This window comes from Hippopotamus amphibius, chromosome 5 (genome assembly GCF_030028045.1).
Source record: "Hippopotamus amphibius kiboko isolate mHipAmp2 chromosome 5, mHipAmp2.hap2, whole genome shotgun sequence".
NCBI lineage: Eukaryota > Metazoa > Chordata > Mammalia > Artiodactyla > Hippopotamidae > Hippopotamus > Hippopotamus amphibius.
Window position 1 is genome coordinate 140,026,612 of NC_080190.1, and position 25,404 is coordinate 140,052,015.

The following is a 25,404-nucleotide window of genomic DNA, read 5'->3' on the forward strand; positions in this document are numbered from 1 at the left end:
TGGAGCAATGGAAGGAGGATAGGAGGGAGGCAACCACTGGGTTTCTTGCTCCAGTTCTGCCACTTAGTGACATGGGACAAGTCAGAAGTCTGAGCCTCTATTTCCTCATGTGTGAAGGGGGTGGAGGAAAAAGTAATTATTAGTTGCTTATAGGTATCCCATTGGGATATTGAGAACATCAAATTAAATTGAACGGCTGATGTGAAAGCGCTTTAAGTTAGGGAGGAGAAGGTTTTGTTCTATTCACTGCTTTACAGCATAGAGCCTGGCCCATAGCATGGTGAGGTGTTCAGTAAAATGTTTGTTAAGGAATAAACGCGAACACAAAAAACTTTCTCCTCTGGGAGGTAGAGAGGGGAATGATATCAGGAGCACCCAGTGAGCTTCAGAGATGACAGTCTATGTCTACGGCTGCATGGAGGTTATATGCTTCACCGGCACTCTGTGTGCTTACATGTTAAATATTCTTTTGTATGTCTTTAATAGCTCATTAAATCACTTAAAAAATTTAATGAAAAAAAAAAAGTAGAGGGCTTCCCCAGTGATGCAGTGGTTAAGAATCCACCTGCCAATGCAGGTGACATGGGTTCGAGCCCTGGGCTGGGAAGATCCCACATGCCGCAGAACAACTAAGCCCGTGCACCATAACTACTGAGCCCACACACCGCAACTACCGAAGCCTGCATGCTTAGAACCCATGCTCCGCAACAAGAGAAGCCACCGCAGTGAGAAGCCCGTGTCCTGCACAAAGAGTAGCCCCTGCTCGCCACAACTAGAGGAAGCCTGCACGCAGCAGCAAAGACCCAAAGCAGCCAAAATAAAATAAATAAATAATAAAATAAATCTTAAAAAAAAAGAAAAAGAAGAAAGTAGAGAGGAAAACATGCGGTGAAGTACCTTGCCAAAAGAAGATAGTAGCTTTGTAACTCTTGATGTTTCTTCCACACAAGCAGTGAAACTATTCTGTGTGACCTTGCTTAATTCATCACAGCCCTATGTTGGGGCCAAGCATTTGTTGCAAGTCAAGGAATTTATAGAAAGACAGTTATATCAGAAACGAAGATTTGACAGGATCTCCTTTTTAAAGGGACAGTATGTAGGCTGATTTTTGTTTGAAGTCACTACCTCACACTTATATGCAGGTCACACCTGAGCCTAGTCAAGGTAAAGTATGGGTAAGCCGTCATGTCTTGGCTTGTGCAGTGACCTCTGCCTTGCTTCACTTTCTGGTTCATACTTGTCATTCAAGACCTACCCCAGGTGTCATCTTTTCTGGGAAGTTTCTCTGAGCTGCCACACTGGCATTCTGCCACCTTAGCTCCTCTGTGGCAGTGGTTCTCAATAGGGCTGATTTTGTTCCTCAGGGGACATGTGGCCATGTTTAGAGATATTTTATTGCCATGGCTGGGTGGGGTGGTGGTGGAGGGTATACCACTGGCATCCCGTGGGTAGAGGCCGTGCATCCTGCCACACACAGCACAGCCACCCTAATGACAAAGGGTTCCCTGGTCCATAGTCCTGCTGTTGAGAAACCCTGCTTGACTGAGTGAAATTTTCTTTCTGTCTCACTGAGACCCAAGCTCATCCTGGGCAGGGCCCTTGTTGACTCAGCCTTTCATCCCGAACACCAGCACACTGCCTGGAAACACACACACACGCGCGCGCACACACACACACACATTTACTTTCCTATTCGTTTCCTTACTTTGTGTAATGTGCAGTACTAGCTGGAGATGCTCTCAAGGAGCTTTGTCATCAGGTGGAGGGCAAGGCCATGTAAATACCTCATCATTCTCAAGACAGATTGAAAACAGCGTCATAAAAGAGGAACAGGTAAAACGCTTTGGGAGTACTGATTATTAGGTTGAACCAGATGAAGTTGCTGACATTCTACCTTTTTGACTGGAGAAACACCAATTTTATATGGTTCATTCACAAAGGTGGTTTACCCTAAATGCTTTGGACAGTTTTGGGGGTGGTGAGCAGACTTCGCAGGGAAGGAGAGACACAGGAAGCACGCGTTTCAGAGCTTGTCTCCTCCACTGCATGAAAGCACGACCCTATTTTTTACTTCACATTTGTACCCACTTTTGCTTCTTTGTATTCCCTCCACCCCCCCCCTCGCCCCCTGTGGCGTCACCCTGCCTGGAAGAACGCCTTACATTTAGAAGGCACTGGTCATTTTTTTTGTTGAGCTAGAGTTCAGGTAAACTATTTGTACTTCAAGTTTGTTTTATCATTGTCCTTGCACTTTAGTCCCAGGGAACCCTGAAGAACAGTGTTATAGAGGTACAGAATAAGTAGTGCTTTCCTGGTGGCCACAGGTACAAGAAAACACAGTCCTCCAGTACCATCCGAAGCCCCAGCCTGTCAGAGGAGCCATCGTGGAGGCTGTCAGGAGCTGAAAGTCCAGGAGCACGGCTAGGGGCCATCTCTGCTATCACGGGACCCTGGAGTGTCGAGGCAGCCCCACATACACCCGCCTACGATGCGCCTGGGCCACTTACCTCGTGCTCTGGAGCAGGTGGTGGAGGATAAACATTTCAAAGCTGGACTCAGAACTTGGCAGAGTCCAGCTTTCAACCACACGCAAGCCAGAAAACTCTGGAAAACTGAACTGTTTATAAGGGTCAAGCTTTGTTAAGTCTGATAAAGTCTGGCTCCAGGTATCCATCTAGTCTCTGGAAAGAATTGCCCGGAAGCTCATTGCTGACTGGTTGGATGTTACCCGTGGTGAACAGTCTCTGCTTGTGGATGGAATCTTGGCAGCTCAGACAACACCACCCCCCCCCCCCCACCCCACAGTTCCTAATGCGAGTCTGGGCAGGAGCTAGGAGGCTTGCAGCCAAGAAGATAAACCCAGGACAGCCCTGTAGGCTATCCAACCATCTGGCAGGTGAACTTACTCAGGGCCACTGGTGACCCCTGCCATGACACTGGACTCCAGTAGCAAGACAGCCTGGGATCCTATGCTTCTCCTTTCCTTTCGATGGAGCTCCTAGAGAGAAGTGGCTTCTACCCTTCTAGATGCAACAGTGACCCCAAGGTCATTTGTCCACGAGGATCTCAGTCGATGCTTGAATTCTGTCCTAACTAGACCTTGTTGTCAGAGCCATGGATTAAATACTGATTCTGGCCTAAATAAAGCAAGCTCTAGGTCTAGAGGATTCTTTTAAGTAAAAGAAGAATTTGGGGGATGGGGAATAAATAGGGAAATTGACATTGTCATATAATACTACTCTACATAAAATAGACAACAAATAAGAACCTACTGTACAGCACAGGGAACTCTGCTCAATACTCTGTAATGACCCACATGGGAAAAGAATCTTAAAAAGAGTGGATATATGTATATGTATAACTGACTCACTTTGCTGTACAGCAGAAACTAACACAACATTCAACTATACTCCAATAAAAATTATTTTTTTTTAAAGAATTCAGACCATGGATATAGCATTTCTTTAGCTGGTTTCACATAGATATATTTTGTGTTTTAACACTGGGCCATGGGGAAAGGTTTGTGGAAATCTGACAAGCTGGTGTTGATGGGCACGGATTCTTGGCAGCTCCTCTATGAAACTTGGTGAGGCAATAAGTGCTTCCACCATTTTCCCTCAGGGTTACTCAACTTTTGAAGCCCCACAAATTTTGAGCCTTTGTTATTGAAATCTCACTGTCCCTTGATTTTAAAATATCATCACCGTGGCGAATGCACTGTGTGGTCAGCCCTTCCCAAAGGTACCCACTCTCTAATTCCTCCTGTGGCGTCTGCGCTCAACAGAGTTTGACGCCATTTATTTGCGGTGAGATTCAATTTATGTAAAATTGAATTAAACTACTAATAAGAAAGATTTCCTCTTACTTTCTGTTTCTGGAGGGAGAAAAATATTCTTCTTTGGTATAACCATCCTACATTTTAACATCACCGAAACAAAGCTTCATTTCCAGACACTGCATGTAAAAGCCACCAATGTCTCAAGGACAGAGGCCGTATTTGATTTCTCTCTTTCTTTGCCCTTCTAGCAGGTAAGATAAATGTCTGTTGAGTGACTGTGTGTTCCCAGCATCACTTCAACTTTCCACCTTTTAAAGTACTGTTATAATGATACGGATGAAACATATGGAGTCCAAGCCATGGTTTGGTAAAAGTGAAATTAAACATCCTTAATGTTTTATAAAGTTATCTAGTCTGAGCAATGTCTCACAGGTAAAAACACACCTTTTAAAAAAATCTTCCTAATTCATCTATACTAGAGGCTCCTGGGAATCCTACATGATCATGTCCACATTTGTTGCACTTAGTATTTAAAGCATTTTCTCAAAGGTTATGGGGTAAGTGCAGGGTATGCTGGAGGTGACTCAGCCCACCTCTCAAGGGCAACTGGGCATCTCTTCCCAACTCTGCACTGTGTGACCTCATGGTGGCAGCTTGAAATCAGCCCTGGAGGAGTATTTACAGCAGAGAAATTGGAAAATCCAACAAATAAAAGCCTTTTTCCCTCTGAACAGCTGCCACTCCACTGAATAACTGTTCAAATACAAAACTGTAGGTTATGTTCCCTCTATCATGATATTTTTTTAAAACTAGTTTTTTCATTGGAAAAAGAAATATCTATGTGTGTGTTAAAGTACAGTAGAAACTTTTGCTAAAAAGAAACCTGTAATGTTTTAAATAAGATAGAGATTTGTTTTTCTCTCAGGTAAAGGTCCAGAAGTAGAATGCCCATTAGGTAAGGCAGCTCTGTTATTCTCAATATATTGATTCTGTCTCTGGGTCTAAGGCAGCTGCTCAGCTCCTACCATCGTGTTTGCATCCCACTGTTCCAGAAGAGGGAAAAGGCAAGGGCAACCTTTATTCATTCCTTTTAAGGGCATGGCCCAGAATTTGTGCATGTCCCTTCTGCCCTCGTTCCACTGGCTAGAACTTAGTCACATGGCCATACCTAGTACCAGGGAGACTGGGAAATGTAATCTCTAGTTGGGCTCCCACATATCCAGCTAAAACGGGATTTCTATAATTAAGGGAAGAAGGGGAGAATGGATATTGGTGGCTAGCTAGCAATCTCAATCACTACAGTGTCAAAAAGTCAAGTGATTTGAAAGGAGAGACAATGAAAACTGGTATCCCTCCCTCCTATTCTAGCTTCTAGACTTCCTTCCTCGAGGGAGTTGCAGAACCTTTCTTTGCAAATGATAGCACATGCATTTATGTTCTCTTTTGGAAGGCCATCTAGCCCCAAAGATTAAAGTGTGGACTCAGGTGTCACAGTGGCCTGGGATTTAATCCCAAGTCTACAGCTAACTAGCTGTGTGAACTCGAGCAATATACCTCACCTCTGTCCTACAGTTTCTCCTTGTATAAAATGGACATAATAATAGTACCTATCTCTCTGGGTTCTTGGGAGAACCAAACGTGATCGTATAGTTGGTACTTTGATCAGTTCCTGGCATGTAGTAAGCACTCAAACATGGCTGTTGCTGCAATTCTACTTGTACCAATTTAATAACATGGTATGTTTATTTATTTTAAAATAACAGCATTGATTTTATTCCTCTCAACTATATGATCTCTTTGGCACTTTCGCTCATGATAGAGAAAGTTGAGTGGGTTCTGAGGTTAGAAGACCTGCATTTGAACCCCAGATCTATTGGTTTGATTAGTATTTGAATTAATCACTTAAACTCTCCAAGCCTGAATTTTCTCATTTTTAAAACAGGAAAAATAACATGTACCTCCTAGCGTTGCTAAGAGGATCAAATAAGACCATGTACGTGGAAGTGGGTTGTAACGATTATATTAAACACTGCATAGGTGTCACTGCTGTTCCATATAGGATGTGAGAATCATCCAGTTGGGAAGGGTTCAGAGGTCATTTGGTCCGTTAGCTGTATGGTCAAGACAGTAGGGTGGTCCTCTCGGAGCACCTGCTCAACACATCTGCAGAGTCAGGTTGCCAGCATCATTTGCACAGATGCCGCAACACCTATTAAATCGGTTCCTCTCTGTGTCCCTCCACTGCCACCTCCCCAGGCCAGACCACGTGGACCACTATTCACCAGGACCACAGAAATAGCCTCTCAAATGGTCTCCCTTCTCCAGATTCTGTCCCCCAATTAGTCCATTCTGCAGACAACTAACAGAGTCATCCTTTAAAAAACAAATCACAAGGTCTGATAGTAAGTGACTCCTCTTCTTGAGAACATTGAATGGACTTCCATTTTCATAATATGGTGGGAGAGGCTCTGGAATGACCCTCCACATACAACACATACTCTAAAAATCTTAAAGACCCAGCAGGATACCACATTGTCAGAAAGGCCCAAATCCAAGTAAAACTGGAAACCGAGAGAGATAAACAGAGGATGGGAGCCACTTTTTTCTAAGGAGATGTTCTATAACTGGTAAACTCTAACACATTATTATCTAGGAATAATATTTAAAACGACACCAGCAAAATCAAGCCTAGGCCAGATCTGGCGTGCAGACTGCAAGGAGGTTGTCAGGAAGATGTGATGTGGTTGGTGTTCCCTAAAGGCCCTAAGGTTGTGTTTTGATATTGACTCTCCCACACTTGCCCAAATCCCTGGCCCTATGCCTACTTCTTTTTTTTTTTATTTTTTATTTTTTATTTTTTTGGGGGGTACACCAGGTTCAATCATCTGTTTTTATACACATATCCCCGTATTCCCTCCCTGCCTTGACTCCCCCCCCTCGAGTCCCCCCCACCCTCCCTGCCCCAGTCCTCTAAGGCATCTTCCATCCTCGAGTTGGACTCCCTTTGTTATACAACAACTTCCCACTGACTATTTTACAGTTGGTAGTATATATATGTCTGTGCTACTCTCTCGCTTTGTCTCAGTTTCCCCTTTACCCCCCGCCCCCTCCCATACCTCGAGTTCTCCAGTCCATTCTCTGTATCTGCATCCTTGTTCTTGTCACTGAGTTCATCAGTACCATTTTTAGATTCCGTATATGTGAGTTAGCATACAATATTTGTCCTTCTCTTTCTGACTTACTTCACTCTGTATGACAGATTGTAGTTCTATCCACCTCATGACATATAGCTCCATCTCATCCCTTTTTATAGCTGAGTAATATTCCATTGTATATATATGCCACATCTTCTGGATCCATTCATTTGTTGATGGGCATTTAGGTTGTTTCCATGTCCTGGCTATTGTAAATAGTGCTGCAATAAACATTATGGTACAAGTTTCTTTTGGGATTATGGTTTTCTTTGGGTATATGCCCAGGAGTGGGATTACTGGATCATATGGTAGTTCTATTTGTAGTTTTTTAAGGAACCTCCAAATTGTTTTCCCTAGTGGCTGTACCAACTTACAGTCCCACCAACAGTGCAGGAGAGTTCCCTTTTCTCCACACCCTCTCCAACATTTGTGGTTTCCAGACTTTGTGATGATGGCCATTCTGATGGGTGTGAGGTGATACCTTATTGTGGCTTTGACTTGCATTTCTCTGATGATTAGTGATGTTGAGCATCTTTTCATGTGTCCTATGCCTACTTCTTAAGGAGGCTTCTACTCAACAGGTGAGAGAGTTATTTGCCTTCTAAATGTTTTTGAGCTCTCAGGCTTTCTTTTCCTTTCCCCAGTTTCTGACTCACTTCTCTGTTTGTCAGTCAGGTGCCCAACAACTAACAGCTCACAATTCCTCTTCATGTTTCAGAAAGTGCAAATCTAATAGAGCTCATCGTTTGGCAGCCTGGGCTCACTTACTAGGGGCTGGATGGGAGCAGAGATATGGGGTATCCAGGTAGGCAGCGCTTGTGTTGATACCTGCCTCACAGAGGTGCATGAAGATTAAATGAGATAATGCAAGCAAAGCACAGAGTGAGCCCTCAGTAAATTATTATTCCTGGGCCAAATGTATGGGATATTGATAAAGCATTCCCAAAGCTGTTTCAAGCTCATTAACCACTACATATTGTTAGGAACTTGTGTGAGGACACTAATTCTACATCAGAGAAGCCTGACAAGCATGCCTAAGACTCAGGAAATCCTGGATAGGAAATGGAAAACCTTCAGGATGTGTTTCAAATCAAGTGTTTGGATTTGGGGAGAGAAAAGAGATATGAGAAGTGCGCATATAGAGATATTTACATCTAATATCTCCACCCCTGGCCCCTCCCCCCCTGCCCCCACCCCCACCTGAGGTAGAATGTATGGGGCGGGGCGTTTGGTATGTACAGAAACATCCTGGGTGCCACACACTGTGCATGCCCTCCTTTAAACCCCTATGTAGCCCTGCAGCTGAGTGTTAAGTATCTACTTAGGCCATAAGGAAACTCAGGCGTAAAGAGGCAGAGATGAGAGTTAAAATCATTTTGACGGAAGCCAACATTGCCACTTTTAAGATGCAAGCACAGAAGACGGTACATGAAGTTTTCAAGATGTCATCACCGGGAAGATAATCAGAATAATACTTTGGGCCTAATATTTATGTGAATAATAAATCTCAAATATGATCTCTGAGGGTTAAGATTCTTTTAGTTACAAGAAACAAAAATCAATTAGAGCCAGCTTAAATAAGCAGATAAATAGCTAGATCAAATAATATTATTACTTTTGGAGGGAGAGGATCCCAGGGAAAGTTGGCCAACAAAATTTCAGAAGGAACAGAAATTGGGGATGCAAGCAGCAGGAGTTCGTTGTGGACTTTCTGGAGAACTGCCACCTACGTAACGCAGCTACAACAACCCCTAGGACCTGGGCCTCTTGGTTCAAAATTCCGAATTTCTAAGAAAGAGAACCTGACTTGCCCAGCCCAGGCCTGGTTCTCCCCCACCGGCTGCGTCTAGGGGCAGGACCTAAAATGGGAACGTGGCTGCGGAGGACCTCCCCTGTGCATCAGGGCTTTCTCAGAAGAAAGGGATTCAAGGCTGGGGGGAGGTTAAGCCGGCACCCCGCCTCCCCCATAGGGGTCCAAGGTCCTGTAGGTTTTAGCAAGGTTCACTGAGATCAGGCAATGGAAGAATAAATCTTAATTTTTTATCAAAAATAAATTAGTTGTTTTTGAGTTTTAATACATTTCACTATATGAACTTAGTAGTTCAGATATAGAACAGATTATTCAGGTTCAAGATCACATGTGGATCTAGGTAGTAATTCAGGGAGTCCAGGTAGTAGCTGTATGGTACAGGGTTAACTGCTCTGGTGACTCTACCTGTCGTGGGGGGGGACCTATGTCTGGGGACACCACCTGAAATTTTGCTTTCTAAATTATAAAGGTATTATGGAAGTTACATTACAGGAAACTTAGAAAGAGGAGGAAAATACGACCCATAATCCCCCTACCTTAGTTCCATCATTCTCTTGTCACTTCAGTTGCCATCACAGTATTCATAAAGTTTTTTAATCTGCTTTTTTCATTGTCATAAGCATTTTTAGGTGCCTACAGTCTTCACAACCATAGCAACATAAAAAGAATGTACTTCATATCAAATAAACAGCTTTGGCCTGAAGGGAGGTAAAGTGGACATGTTTGTCAAGAAAATACTGACCTGTGTGAAAAAATTCCTAAATCTGATGCCAGCTGCCAACCGACCTGCTAAGGATCACCTGTTCCTGAATTCTTTATGGCTGCGGCCTTCCTGTCTGTCCTACTGTGGGATTTCAGCTCTGTTGCTTCCAGGTAGCAGTCTGCAAGGCAGAGACTGCAAAGTTGGTGGGGCAGGTACAAGGTGTTTAGTCCTTGCTGATGGTCTGTCTGGACATCCAGACGGGCGGTTCTCAACTGAGCACGTTCCCTCCACCCACCTACCCACCCAGCGGACATTTGGAAACGTCCGGAGACATTTTTGTTGCCACAACTGGGGACAGAGAAGGAATGTTGCTAGCATCCAGTAGGTAGAGCAGGAGACGCTACTAAACATCCTACAGTGCACAGGACAGTTCCCACAACAAAAAATATCCCAGCCAAATATGAGTAATTACCAAGGTTGAGAAACTCTGATCTAGATGGCACTGAAATTTCTTTTAAAATGTTAACCGACTCCATGAATTTTATGTTTTCTGCCCTTGTTTGATTTGGGAAGGATTCTGGGATTTTTGATAAGGGTGATGGAAATGAATGGGTTGAATGGGTTTGCAAGATACTTGAAATACAGCATGGGGCAGGAGACCGCAGAGGCTAAGCGTAAAGACTCTGGAGTTTGAAAGAATCAAGTTGAAATCCTGGCTCAGGAAACCCTCTAGGGCCTGCAAATAGGATGATAATACTTGCCTCCTGGTGCTGAAATGGGGATGAAATTAATGTGTGTGAAGCACTTAGCGCAAGGCCTCGCATGTACATGAGAACTGGGGGGAGGGGCGGCAGCGGTGATTACTGTGTGGAAGCTCAGGTTCACGGTGTTCACCACTTCTCCAGCCGCGACATTGCAGCTGCATTTCGTACATTCTTATTTTGGGAAAAATAGATTTTAAACTTATTTTTATGATCTTGGCTGTGGAGACCCAGGCAATGTATACAAGATACATGATCTACATGTATTTTACAGGAAGAATTTTTTAGGTGAGGGTGGTCTGATTGAAATCTCATATATTTCCCCTGGTGTTTCGGTTTTCTTCTTTCAAATAATTTATTAATTTTCCTGCTAATTTGGAAAATACTTGTTTTCTGACATTCTTTGTTCAGCTCTTTGCATCTACTGAGAATTTGAGAGCGGGCCAAGCTGAGATAAAGTAATTGGTATCTAAACAAAATTATTGTCCATAGATGCAATTCAGGTCTCCCATACAGTGTAAGAATCTCTCGTCCCCATCCTGAACTAAGTGTCTGGTTATCAGAAAGCAGTCACAGGAGAGACTCCAGTTGCGTTGAGGGTCTGTAACCACTCTATTATCTACAGTTTGTTTTTGTGTGTCTGAGAACATCTGAGGAGCATTAAACATCCCTCATGAAAGGCATCCTGGGCTTCTTGGGGTGAGCACAGAGTGAGTCCCAGTACAGGGAAGAGGGAGGAGGAAGAAGAGGGAGGAAGGAGGGGGATGGGGGAAGGGGGAGGAGGGGAGGAAGAGGAGGAGGGAAGAGGAGGGAGGAGGAGGAGGAGGGCCTGCCTGGGACAGCCCAGGGCAGGGGCCTGTGCTGGAGGCTGAAATGGGCCCAGTGAACGGGCAGGAGTGGAGCCTCAGGAGAAGAAAAAGAAGAAGGGATCTGTAACGTGAGAAATGCTCCAGACAAAGAACAAGGCTTGGTTCTGGTCAGCAGGGAGATTGTGGGGAAGCCACATGTAGTTGGATGGTCCTGGGTGGGTCTGGACTGAGATGGCCTCTGATAATCAAATAAGAGGCCAGAGAGAAAGAGGATCCAGAAAGGTGGCGAATAAAACCAGAAAGAGTGTTTGAGAGTAATCAAGAGAAATGGGTGTTTCCTGAAGAGGTAGTGAAGAACAGAGCCTAATCGTGTCCTCGGGATGCTGGAAGCAGCGGTGGAGTTCATGGTGGGAGCGTTCCTGCACTGCTGTGGTTGGGAACCAGGTGGAGTGGGCCGAGGTCAGACACAGGGAGGAGTCGGGAGAGCAAGTGCCAACTGCTCTTTCAGACGTTTGGCTCTGAAAGGGGGGCCAGGCCCCTTTCAGGGAGCTGGATGCGGGGTCAGGAGAGTTACGTTTCCTGTGTTGTTGAGTGTGCCGTTGGGCTGGTGGAAAGAAGCCAGGACAGGACCTGGGATAAAAGTTCAGGAAAGAGAGTGGAGAGAGATGGAGCAGTTCTAGGCACCCAGTTCTGGAGATGGGGAGGGAGGGAGGGAGGGAGTTTAGACGGTGCAGCCTGTTCATCACACAGAGGCTGACGGCCGAGGTCATGCCCAGTGACCTCTGCTTTCCCCAGGAAGTAGCAAGAGTGGGCACCTGCTGGGGGAGAAGGGGCCAGGGATAGGCTGGGTTGTGGAGGGGATCCAGGCGGGGCCGACAGGGGTGACGAAGCAGGGGGGAGGACCACACATGGGCAGTAGCACCAGTTACCCCACTTGGGGGGGTCACTCCAGCTGTGAGACTGCCATGGACACCCCACTCGACTTGACCAGCCATATTCCTCCTTCTCAGCATCACCAGGTCCTGGCCCTGCGTATCTACCCACTGCCCCTTCAGGGGTGTGTGTGTGCGCGCGCATGTGTGTCTTATAAAAGCCCTGTCAACACTTCATTGCTTGAAGTGGGTTCAGTCTCATGTGAAAGTTCTCATTATGTTGATTCAAACCCTGCTTCCCAGATAGCCTATGTCTTGGAGTCTCAATAACTTCTACAAACTCTTCTTATTCTACGTTCCAACGTCAGACCAATCTAGGTTTGAATCCTGTTTCCGCCCTCACTAGCTGTATATCCTTGAGCAGAGTTTAACTTAACTGTTCTCCACCTCAATGTTTTCAGCTCTACAATCAGAATAATAATACTGTACTGTCTTGGGGTCTGGTGAAGGATTGAATGAGGTGTGTAAAGCATTTGACACAGTGTCTGGCCTATGGTATGAGCTGAATAAATGATCGCCATAATAACATTAGTGACAGTGCTTAATGTTAATCTTATCAAGTCAATAATAATTATAATTACGGTTCATCAAATATTTAAAGTCAGCTGTGTTTCCACTAAACTCTTTTTTTTTCCTAGCTTCAAGATCCTCAGCTCTTTTAACATTTTCTCCTGGGGCAAGGTTCAAGCAGTCCCATGTCCCTGGAGGAATTCAAGCAGAACATGAAGCGTCACTCGTTGGTGACGTTGTAGAGGGCCTTGAACTTCTGATTGAGGCTTCAGCTGAAAAACCCTAGGGGTCTATTCCAACTCTATGTCCTTCCAAGCCTCTGACTTAAAAACAAGGTCAGAAAATAAAGTACAATAAATGCTTCTCTGTGTCAGAACCATTGTCGTGATATGTTTCTCATCATTGTCGTATTTTAAAATTTATCACTGTCAACAGTTGTCATGGTCATTGTCAAGGCCAGGGTGTTAATAAAGATGCCCATCTTCTAAACTCTAAAATTATTGGAGAGGGTCTGATTAATTCAGAAAACATCGACAGCATTGTGCTAGATGTCTAAGGCTGTGAAGGTGTGTAAAGTGTTACTTTTCTTGATAAAAATAAGAGCAACGCTTATATGGTACTCATTCTTTAAGTTCTGCCCATTTCACATGGATTCATTACTTGATCCTCATAAAACGTTATAAGGAAGATATTGCTGTTATTCTCATTTGATAGAGGGGAAACTGAGACTCCAGAGGTTAAGTGACATGCCCAAGGCCACAAGGCTGGTGAGTGTGGGAGCCACACTAGAGCCAGGGTGATCTGGTTTCAGAGTCCTTTCTTGACCACCAAACCATCCAGCCTCTCTGCTGAGGATGGAAACCGCAAGCATTTCACCTCGAGTTTTTGCCAGAACTCTAGTCACTTAAACTCATTTTTTAGTTGGAGAGCAGTCTCTGAAATCACTTTGGCCCCCTTCTTACAGACGAGGACCCTGTAACCCAGGCAAATCTGGGGGCTTCACCTGAGTCCAGGTCTTTCATTCCCAGCACAGAAGCTTTTCCGCCCAACATGCTTTGGTCCCCATCACTTCTCTTCAAGGGGGTGAGGCCTGGGCCCCGGGTGGTACTGAGGCCCCTTCTCTGGCCTTGATGGATGATGGCAGAGAAGATCAAGGGCGCAGAGACTGGTGTTTCTGGGCCACAGTCAACAGGCCTTGCCTAAGCCTTTAAAGAGGAATAAGCCCAGTCCCTGTTAGTCCAATAGAAGCCCCACTAACTGGACACCTTAACTCAAAAACAAAGCCTTTCCAGACCAGAGCCAGGGGATTTTCTCCTGACCCACCCCACCTCCATCTGTTTGTGTCGAGATCAAATAAAAAAATTCACCACCAGGGATGTGTGAGGAGCCAATTGGGAATTCCTTTATCAGAGACAGGACTTGATTGGGAACAACTGCAGATGACTAATTATGGCTTCAAGGGGAATTCGCTTAGTGGCTGCGGCTTCGGAAGAAGGACTCTTCCCATGTAAACTGGGCCATCTCACAGCTCCCAGTCTCATCACTTAATTAGCTCCATAGATAGTTAGATGTTATGGAAGTCAGTGCAGCATGTCACATAGACAGTTTTACAATGGTCGTGTGGGGAGCCTTCACGATCTGTGTTCGTGGGTAGCTGACGTCTTGTGCTGCTGAGAGGCTGCAGTTCCCCAGGGTTGCTGCCAGAAAATCCTCTTAGAATCTCACCAGGTACCTGTTTTCCCTTTGATTGGAACTCAGAAAACTCTTTGTTAAGCTCTCAAGATTTTAAAAATTAAAATTGTATTCATTTGACACTTTTTCCAGAATTTTAAAAACAAGACACAAATGTAGAAAGAAGGGTAAGGGAGCCCCATGGACCCAACACTCAGCTTGAACCACTGTTCCACTGTCGTTTCATCGAGACTTCCCCAACCAATGTTATTTATTTGTTTGCTAATTTTTGCTGGAGTATTTTAAAGTGATTCTAGATGACATATCATTTCACCTGTAAATAATTCAGAATTTATCTCTCAGCAACAAGCACTTTAATAAAAACATTACCTGATACTGTTATCACACCTAACGTTACCAAGAACTGCTTAATATCATCTAATATCCTGCCGATAAGATATAATAACAATATATTTGGATTCAATTGTCCAATTGGTTGAATTTTCCCCAACTGTCCTTAAAAATGCCTTATTACAGTTGGTTTATTTGAAGAGAATCCAAACAAGTTCCACACTCCGCATTTTTTAAATCTCTATAAATCTCTAGCAATTCCCCTCCCCACCCTGCTCCCTTTTTCATGCCATTTATTTGTTCAAAACCTGAGCCATTTGTCCTATAGAGTTTCCCCTGCTCTGAGTTTGGCTGATTGCATCTTTATGGTGTCATTTAACATCTTCTGTTTCCCCTGTGTTTCCTTATAAAATCTAATCTAGAGACAGGAGTGGAGTCAGGTTCAATGATTTATTTATTTATTTTTTGCAAGAATTCTTCCTAGATAGTTCTGGGCTCTCCCTATTGTGTCACCTCTGGAGGGACTGGTAGACTCAGTCTTAGTGAAATTCACATTGATCAGGGGCTTCTGGTGAGTTTGGCCTGATTCATCCATTATAAAGTCTCCATCATCGCCTAAGTCTGTTCTTTTATAAGGTGTGGCTCAGTCAACCAGATTTATCAAAGCTTTAAAAATAAACTCAGTTTTCGTCGGCTGTGATTTTCCAATTGTAGCACCAGATTTCTTTTCTTTATAATTCTGTGTGCCATTTGGAATGCTCTGTGCTCCTGTCCAGAACACCTTTCCCTCAGGAGAGCAACTCTTACCTCCTGCATTTTCTGGCCCTGTTGAGCTGGGATCACCACTGGGGGAGTTTCGCTTTACATCGAAATGAATTCCAGGGCCCCACCACCAACCCCAGATTAATTCAACTAGAAAATCATCATTTTGGGTTGTTTGATTTCCTTTTCCCTTCCTTTCGTCCCCCTCTTGGTGATTTTAGATAGAAGAGGCAAAGTATTCTCACAGAAAGTCTGAATACTCGAGTTTCTCATGTCTTGAGCCCACAGGCCATGCTGACATTTGTTAAGCACGTCCGAGTGCCTGCTTCGTGCAAAACATATTCTAGATCTGATCTCGCTCAATTCCCAGGGCATCCTTGTGATGTCAGGCGTTCTCTCTAGCCCCACTTTGCAGATGGAGAGCTGAGATTATGAGAGAGTCAGACTTACAGCCCCTGCTCGTAGGCACCATGTCACAGTGTCTCCTGAAGATATGCTGGGGGCTCTGTTAGGTTTTGTTGGCCTGTTTTCCAAGAACATCCACTCTTGGTCATGGCGTCCAATCTGGAGGTCAGCAGGGCCGTGGAGCCAATGATTCAGGCGGAGAGCCTAGTACTTAGCAGGCACTTAGTAATGATGGCACTTAATAATGAAAATGTCTTGAGTGAATGAACCAAGTTACTTAGTCCTTCTGATTCTTAATTTTTTTTTTTTAATATTTATTTGTTGGTTGGTTTATTGGCTGCGTTGGGTCTTCGTTGCTGCACACGGGCTTTCTCTGTGGTGAGCCGGGGCTGCTTTTCGTTGCAGTGCACGGGCTGCTCATTGTGGCAGTTTCTCATTTAGGAGCACGGGCTCTAGACCTGCGGGCTTCAGTAGTTGTGGCACGTGGGCTCAGTAGTTGTGGAACACAGGCTTAGTTGCTCCGAGGCAAGTGGCATCTTCCCAGGCCAGGGATCAAACCTGTGTCCCCTGCATTGGCAGGTGGATTCTTAACCACTGCGCCGCCAGAAAAGTCCCAATTTGCTTGTTTTTAAAAATGGAGATGAAAAAAAGACCTTTGCAGGGTCGTTATAAGATTCAGTGAGATGCTAGTACAGTAGCTGGTGCAGAGTAGGTGCTTGGTAACTGAAAATTATGATCAAATGAATAATCAAAAAACCCACATAATCCCAGATATCTTTATATTTAGCTATGGGAGTGCCTTTGCCTTGGGCTAAGTTTTACTTTCCTAACTATATTTTGTCTAGGCTGGTGCCACGGAAAGCCCAGTCAGCACATGGAATGCTAGTCCCTTGAGATGATTAATCTTGGCTCTGGCCAGAGCCTCATAAATAAATCGAGGAGCCCCTTTCCCAAGTAATACTCATTGAAGTCCAACAAAATTATCTGCTGTAGACCATCTCTGGGGAATGCTGGTGTAGGCAAGTATTAAAGATAATTTGTATCACCTCATTTCCCTTCTAAGCAACGTGATATGCTTAGTCACAAGCAGGGGAGGCCCTAGGAGAGAGCCCTGATTAAAGTTTGCCATCCGCAATCTATAAAGTAGGCAAGAGAGACAGGCTGAACGTTTATAGCAAAGGATGGAAAAAGATGAGTTTATAACACATGGATCAAGGCTAGACCTCCCTAAAAGCTGTCGCCTCCTAGTAGCCAGAAGCCAAATGCTCTAGGGCTGTCTGGTTTTAATTATTTCAATTTATCTATTTGGAATTGACTTTTTCTCTGCTGGGTGCCTGAGTTTCTGGCTTCCATCCATGAGATATGAGCTAAAAACATTCGAGAATATCACAAAGGCAAACAATGATCTGCTCGTGAAGAAGGCTGCTTCTGCAGAGTTGCTGCTTTGCCACTTTTTTCCCTCTCTCGCTTAAGGATCTTGTTGTTGACATGATTCTTTGTTATGTAAAAATCAACAACAATTAGATAAGTGATAATTACTTGATATGAGGGAGCAGCCATTAATCATAAAAAATTATTTTTTCTGTATCGGGGTAACATCTGTATTATTATTTACATACTATTTTTCTTTATATCATCTCACTTTTTTAACATAAAGAAATATATTTAAGTGGAGGTTCATAGTACTTTATAAAAGCCAGTATCACTTATCATGAAGAAGGAAAGTTTAAAATTACAATAAAAGCAAAATAGCTTGTAAATTTAAAACATGAAAAGGATTAACGAGAACAGTGAAAAGCACATAACACCTAATACATTTTCAAAATGCATACCTAGAAGTCAAGAGATATTTATTAAATTTGTTAGATAAATATAAGTTCTATAGTTTGGAAAGGGTAAAAGAGGCCAGCTTAGCACGAGTTATTAAAATGACAATTGCATATGTCCCTTGACCCCAGCATGCTTCCTCTTAGGGGTTGATTCTTCAGATGCACTCACATACTTGCCAGATAATGAGGGTACAAAGCTGTTCATTACAGTATTATTTGTGTTGCAAAAATTGAAATCAACTAAAAGATTGGAGACCCCCTAAATGACCTGTGAGACGAGGTAAAATACAACAGGATAAAGGTCCATGTGATGAAATACTACACAGGCCCCAAAAAGAATGGTGCAGATCTTTATGTATCAACCTGAATGATCTCTGGGGCATATTAGTTAAAAGAAAAAAGCAAAATGTAGAGCCGTGTGTATAGTGAAGGTAAAAAAACAAAAGATTTTAAAACCCAATATACATATTTGTTCTTATATGCATAAAATAAATCTAGAAGGACATAACAGATCATATCAGTTGCTTCCAGGGAGTGGAGTTGTGTGGGGGGCAGGCATAGAAGAGAGATTTTTTTACCGTACACTTTTTTTTGAAAATATTTATTTATTTATTTGCTGCATTGGGTTTTCATTGCTGCACGCAGGCTTTCTCTAGTTGTGGTGAGTGGGGGCTACTCTTTGTTGTGATGCGCAGGCTCCTCATTGTGGTGGCTTCTCTTGTTGCAGAGCATGGGCTCTAGGCACATGGGCTTCAGTAGTTGCAGCACATGGACTCAATAGTTGTGGCTCACAGGCTCTAGAGCACAGGCTCAATAGTTGTAGCAAAGGAGATTAGTTGCTCCGCAGCATGCGGTACCTTCCTGGGGCCGGGATAGAACCCGTGTGCCCTGCATTGGCAGGCATATTCTTTACCACTGTGCCACCAGGGAAGCCCCTGTTCTGTAATTTTTCAATTTTGAACCAAGCAAGTTGTGGCGGGCAGAGTAATGATCTTGCAAAGATGCCCACGACCTCATCCCTGGAATCTGTGACTATGTCATGTTATGTGGCAAGGAGGAATTAAGGTTGCAGGTAGAATTAGGGTTGCTAGTCAACTGACCTTAAAATAGAGCGATTGTCCTGGATTATTTGAGTGGGTCCAATGTAATTATAAGTGTGCTCACATGTGAAGGAGGGAGACTGGAGAATCAGTGACAGAATCAGAATGAGAACTGAAGATGCTATGCTTCTAGCATTGAAGATGGAGGAAGGGGGCCAAGAGCCAAGAAATGAGGCAGCTTCTAGAAGATGGAAAGAGCCAGGAAACAGGTTCCCCCGGAGCCTCCGGAAGGAATGCAGCCCTGACTACAGCTTGATTTTACCCCAGTGAGACCCATTTTAAGACTCCTGATCCTCGGAACCCAAAGATGATAAGTTCATTTTCGTGTTTTTTGTGGGTTTTTTTGGCTGTGTGCTATGACTTAGTTGTAGCACGTGGTATCCTCGTTGTGGCACATGGGATCTTTTAGTTGTGGCATGTGGACCCTTAGTTATGGCATGTGGACTTCTTAGTTGTGGCATGCATGTAAGATCTAATTCCCTGACCAGGGATTGAACCCAGGCTGCCTGCTTTGGCAGCATGGAGTTTTACCCACTGGACCGCCAGGGAAGTCCCTTGTTTTATTTTAAGCCACTAGGTTTGTGGTAATTGTTGCAGCAGCAATGAGTATCACTTATTTTGAATACATACATACACACATATTTATATTTTTAAAATATACAGGCACACCTCAGAGATACTGTGGGTTCGATTCCAGACCACTGTAATAAAGCAAATATCACAATTAAGCAAATCGCGCATATTTTTTGGTTTCCCAGTGCATATAACAGTTTTGTTTACATGATACTGTAGTCTATTATGTGTGAAATAGCATCATGTCTAGAAAACAATGTGCATGACTTAATTAGAAATACTGAACTGATAAAAAAATGCTAACCATCATCTGAGCCTTCAGCGAGTTGTAGCAGTAACATCAAAGATCACTGATCACAGATCACCATAACAAATATAATAATAATAAGTCTGAAATATCACAAGAATTACCAAAATGTGACACAGAGACTTGAGAAAGTACTGTTGAGAAAATGGTGCCAATAGACTTGCTCAACCCAGGGTTACCACAAACCTTCAATTTGTAAAAAATGCAATATCTACAAAGCACAATCAAGTGAAATACAATAAAATAAAGTGTTCCTATATAGCATAATGGTTAAAAGTTTGACATTCTGTGCCAGAATTGTCTGGGTTTTAATCCTGGCTTTCCTAGCTGCGGAAACTTGGGACAAGACGCTTAACCTTTTGTGGCTAAGCTGCATCATTTATAAAATAAAGATAATAACTTTTACTTCTTTCTGGGGTAATACCTCATAGCAACACTGAGGATGAAAGGAGTTAATACGCACACTTCCAATAGTGTCTTGCACAAAGAAAATGCTTGTAACTGTTCACTCCTGCTGTGATTAATTATCTTCTCTGATTGGGTCAGATGCTGAGAAATAATTCCCACTTAAAATGATGTAAGTGGAACAAAATGATGTGAATATATTTAAAAACAAAACAAAAAAACACATGAACTAAAAAATGCGTATTTCAAGAAATCTTCTGAAGGTATCTCCAGAATCTGTTCTTCTTAAGAAGTTCTAAAGTTATTAAGTGATGTCTTAAAGTGGTGGAGTAAAGGTTTCCTTGTCTACTAAGCCACTTGCAGTTTGTGGAAAATAACTTGATAAAGCCTTTTTATTAAGTCTTTTAAGTGTCTCTTCCTAACATATTTTCAGATGGGTTAATACCAAGTCTTTTAGACAATAGAAAAAAATCAGAGTCTCGGCCCCATTGTGCCAGATTTGCCTTCACTGCAACGCCTTGGTCTGGATTCCTGCCTCATAACAGTATCTATAGGTGTTTCGATGAGCACATAGATTAAGTTGAAAAGCCAGGCCCATCCAGGTATAATATCTCACAAAGGGAAAGTGAAAAAAATGAAGTTACTCTTATAACTTACATGAACAAACAAAACTTCTCTAATCAAAAGACAACGAGCTTTCATTTAAAACAGTGGTTCAGGACTTCCCTGGTGGCTCAGTGGTTAAGAATTGCAGATGACACGGGTTCAATCCTTGGTCCGGGAAGATCCTGCATATTGCAGAGCAGCTAAGCCCAAGCGCCACAACTACTGAGCCCACACGCCGCAACTACTGAAGCCCGTGTGCCTAGAACCCGTGCACCACAACAAGAGAAGCCACCACAATGAGAAGCCCACACACTGCAATGGAGAGTAGCCCCTGCTCACCACAACTAGAGAAAGCCTGCGAGCAGCAATGAAGACCCAACACAGACAAAAATAATAAATAAATTAATTAATTAATTAAAATTCTTTAAAGAAATAAATAAACCAGTGGCTCTTTGTCTTTGTAGTCATTGCCCATTTCTGCACAAACAGAGAAAAAAGGTCAGGTATTCAATTGCCTGCTTGTGACATGATTGACCATTTTATCAGCTTTATTAAGTACTTGTCTTAAATCTTCATGCATTTTCTGGAAGGTAATGGTTTCCTTGTATCACTGAGGAGCTATAGCTTTGGCGCATCTGCTTGACTATGGAGATAGGTCTGATACACCAACCAGAGCCCCAGCCCATTCCCCGCCCATCCCAAATTCTCTCTTCCGGTCTTGCCATGAGGGTCAGTGAGTTGTCCATACAGGTTGGCCAAGGTTAGCAGCATAAAATATCTCCATAGACTTCTTTTTTTTTTTTTTTTAATTTTCCATTTCTTTCTTAGAGCAACTGATTAACTTTTCATCGACACTATTTAACAAGGTAGACTTTATTTATTTATTTATTTATTTAATTTATTGGCTGTGCTGGGTCTTCGTTGCTGCACATGGGCTTTCTCTAGTTGCTGCGAGCGGGGGCTACTCTTCACTGTGGTGCGCAGGCTCTTCACTGCAGTCGCTTCTCTTGTTGTGGAGCACAGGCCCTAGGCACGTGGGCTTCAACAGTTGCGGCACATGGGCTCAGTAGTTGTGGCTCACGGACTCTAGAGCACAGACTCAATAGTCACGACACACGGGCTTAGTTGCTCCGTGGCATGTGGAATCTTCCCAGGGCAGGGCTCAAACCCGTGTCCCCTGCATTGGCAGGTGGATTCTTTACCACTGCGCCACCTAGGAAGTCCTCTTCATAGACTTCTTTACACAGCTTATAGATTGTCATACTGACAACCCTAAAATAACATCAGAATTTAGAATTTCACAGGGTTTGCCAATTTGCAGTGACTCATTTCACTTCGTTGCGCTAATAAAAATGGCTGCTTTATATCAGCTGTCATTTCTGTCATTTATGTTACTGGACAGAGGTATCTTATCAATCATTACACTTACTTTGCTATGATGATTATTTGCCACTTTTTTTTTTTTTTTTTGGCATCAGGACTGACAATTTGTCAATAAACTTAGCAATTCCAGGTTTTGCAATTAAATACAATTATATACATTTGGTTTCCACAGATTTCACATTTTAATTTCCTGATACACTGTGTTCTGCTCCTAATGTTAAACTATTTTGATAGCTTTCAAAATGATGCTTGATGTTGGATAAATTTATGCCAGAATTTAGAAGCATCTCTAAAACAATGTGAGGCGTGATGGTATGGATTCACTTTCATTGCCAGTCTGATGGCAATGCAGATTTCGAATAATTGCCTCCTTGTGTGTGTGTGTTTTATTCTGTTTTGTTGTCCTTTGCCTTGTTTGCATCTGATACCTTTGCAACACTAACAGGCAGTTCATGAGATTTATTCATGTGGTTATTACACTTGTCCAAAGACAAATACCTTTTAAAATCACAATCCCCAGGAAAGCTCCCATTTCCAATGCAATTTTCACCTGTTTGCAACCACTGATCCACAATACGTTCAAATGAATTTTTTAAAAAATCAGATCAGAATTGCAACTCCAGTGCACAATTATATATTATTATACAGTGCAAACTAAAAGATTGTCAATTTCCAAAAAGGATATTTTGATTTATTACTGAAAAGAACACACTACAATACATAAAGAAATTCATTGTTTGAGAATTCAAATTGTAACGAATGGCTCTAATTTTTTCCATAGCAGTTATAACTTTCTAACATATTATTTTCTTGTTTATTAAGTTTTTTGTGGTCTGTCACTCTTCTCTTCCCCCATAGGAATAAAAGCTCCATGAGGAAGGGATTTTTGTCTGTTTAGATTCACAGCTATACCCCCAGCAATGCAAAACACTGCCTGGCACACAGCAGGTGCTTAATCAGTGTTTGCAGAATGAGGGCATGAATGAACCAGCAGTGCAGGCATAAGGTGGGTTCCTGAATGAATCATGTGACCAGCAGCACAGAGGCAGCATCAAGGACCCAGACTCTCTTTACCTCTCAGCTCTGCCATCCTCAGTGAGCACTTTCTCCCAGGCTGGTTCCTTTGTGGTCACAGAGACAGCTGGAATTATCTTGTTCACAGCTATGAGGAGAGAGAAAGCATTTGATTGGGTCAACTTGGGTCTGTGCCCTTAGTCAGGGTTGGGAGGGTGACGATATACATGTCGAGAATGGCTAAAACTCATCTGACCCATCCTTTGTCTGACAGCCAAGTTGAAGAGTTAGAGTCAGCATCTCCTGAACATGTAGTGGGCCAGGCGGAGGCTGATGATCACCTGAAATGAAGAAGCGCAGGTGGAGAGTGGGAGATAGATAGGAAACCAATGCTGTCTATTACAGCACTATTGATTTTTATAATATCAAATTGTTCAAAGGGTAAAAAGGTAATATGAATTTTTGTCTGTTTCCTCCATCCCAATAGCCAGAAGTAACCTTGCAATAGCGTTTTATTGAGCATCTATTAAGGGCAGGGTACCAGTAAGAAACAAAACCCAAGAACCGCCAAGACTTGGGAACTTGGTGGCTGAGATTGAAGAAATGCGGAGGAAAGATGATGCTGATTTTTTTTAAACCTGGTATTGGCATAAAGAGGTGTCGGAAATTGTTTCTAGATAGGGTGAGTCTAAGCTGGGAGCCAAGGGTTGGTATCCAATAAGCCAGTCATTCATCATTCAATAAATAATTAGTAAAACCTGCTATGTTCCAGGCAATGCTCTAGGCACTGGGATGCAGCAATGAGCAAAGCCCACCCTCACAGAACTGAACTTCTACTGGCGAGAGAGAGATAATTAACAGTACGTTAATAAAATATGAGTAAAGCAGACAGTGATATGTGCTATGGAGAACAATAAAGCGGGGAAGAGGTTGGATGTATTGACTGGGGAGTTGAGGGCTGCAAATTTCAATAGTGTGAGAAGGTGACGTGGACAAAGTCTGGAGATGAGGGAGCAAGCCCACAGATGCTGGGAAAGGGGCTCAGCTGTAAAAATTTTAAATATCAGATACTTGCAGAATATCTAACAGTTTATGTCCTATAATGAAGTAGAAATAATAATACATATATAAAATAGACTCACATTCCATCTAGAGTAGAAAACAGTGGGTTACCCTTCTAGAACCTGGATCCAACCAGAGCAGCTGACCCCTGAAGGGCAGGAGAAAGAGCCAAAAAAAAAAAAAAAAACTAACAAGGATTGGAGAATTCTTGAACAAAATCTTCCCTCATTGCTCCATTAAACTTGACCTTTGAAATAAATTTCTGTAGGAGAGTATTACTATGTTCTACAAATTTGGGGCCCTTAAATTTCATTTAACACTGGGTAAAGTAAAGCTTCTCTATCAGCCCACAGTTTTGGTGCGGGAGAGGAGGCAATGAAAATACAAAATAAAAGGGACTTCCCTGGTGGTGCAGTGGTCAAGAATCCTCCTGCCAATGCAGAGGACATGGGTTCAATCCCTGGTCTGGGAAGATCCCACATGTCATGGAGCAACTACGCCTGTGAGCCACAACTACTGAAGCCTGCGCACCTAGAGCCCAGTGTTCTGCAACAAGAGAAGCAACCACAATGACAAGCCCGTGCACCGCAATGAAGAGGAGCCCCCACTCAACACAACTAGAGAAAGCCCGCGTGCAACAACGAAGACCCAATGCAGCCAATTAATTACTTAATTTAAAAAAAAAAGAAAATACAAAATGAAAAATATTGGGACTTCTCTTTCCAGTGGTTAAGACTCTGCGCTTCCAATGAAGGGGGTGTGGGTTCAATCCCTGGTCAGGAAACTAAGATCCCACATGCTGCATGGTGTGGCCAAAAAAAAAAAAAGGAAAAAAAGAAAAATATTATAAGAGGGATACACATACACACAAAATATTGGGGAAAGGCTTCCTGCCTGAGGAATCACCAAGAAGTGACATTTGATTTGGGAGAGGAGGATGGGGGGAGAATGTCCCAGGCCAAGGAAAGAGCATTTCTGGGGAGGAGGGAGAAGGGCAATGGGGATCCAGTGTTGAGGGCACAGAGAGACCATAGGATAAAGGGCTTATACGCACTTCTCTTTCCAGAGATGACATAGATTGTCTTTGCTTTGGGAACCAGTAACACTGATGAACATGTCCATCTTGGACAGCTACATTGGAGCATTATCAGGTGAGCATCTTTCCTGAGCAAAGCACATGCTTGGGAGCCACTGTTCTGCCAGAGGTTCAGGGAAGAGACTGGAGATGGAGGTTGGCAAGTCAATGGTGTGGAAACCATGATAAAGGGGGCAAATGCCGGGTGAGAAAAGAAAGAGCAGGACTGGAGCAGGCCCACACGAGGTATGAGGAAGACCCAGTGCTCTTGAGAGAGGTGTGAGCCAGGCTTGCTACAGTTGGTCTCAGGAAGATGGCGGCCCCTTGGGGCCTTTGCTCCAGTGGACAGCTCCCTTCTCCAGAA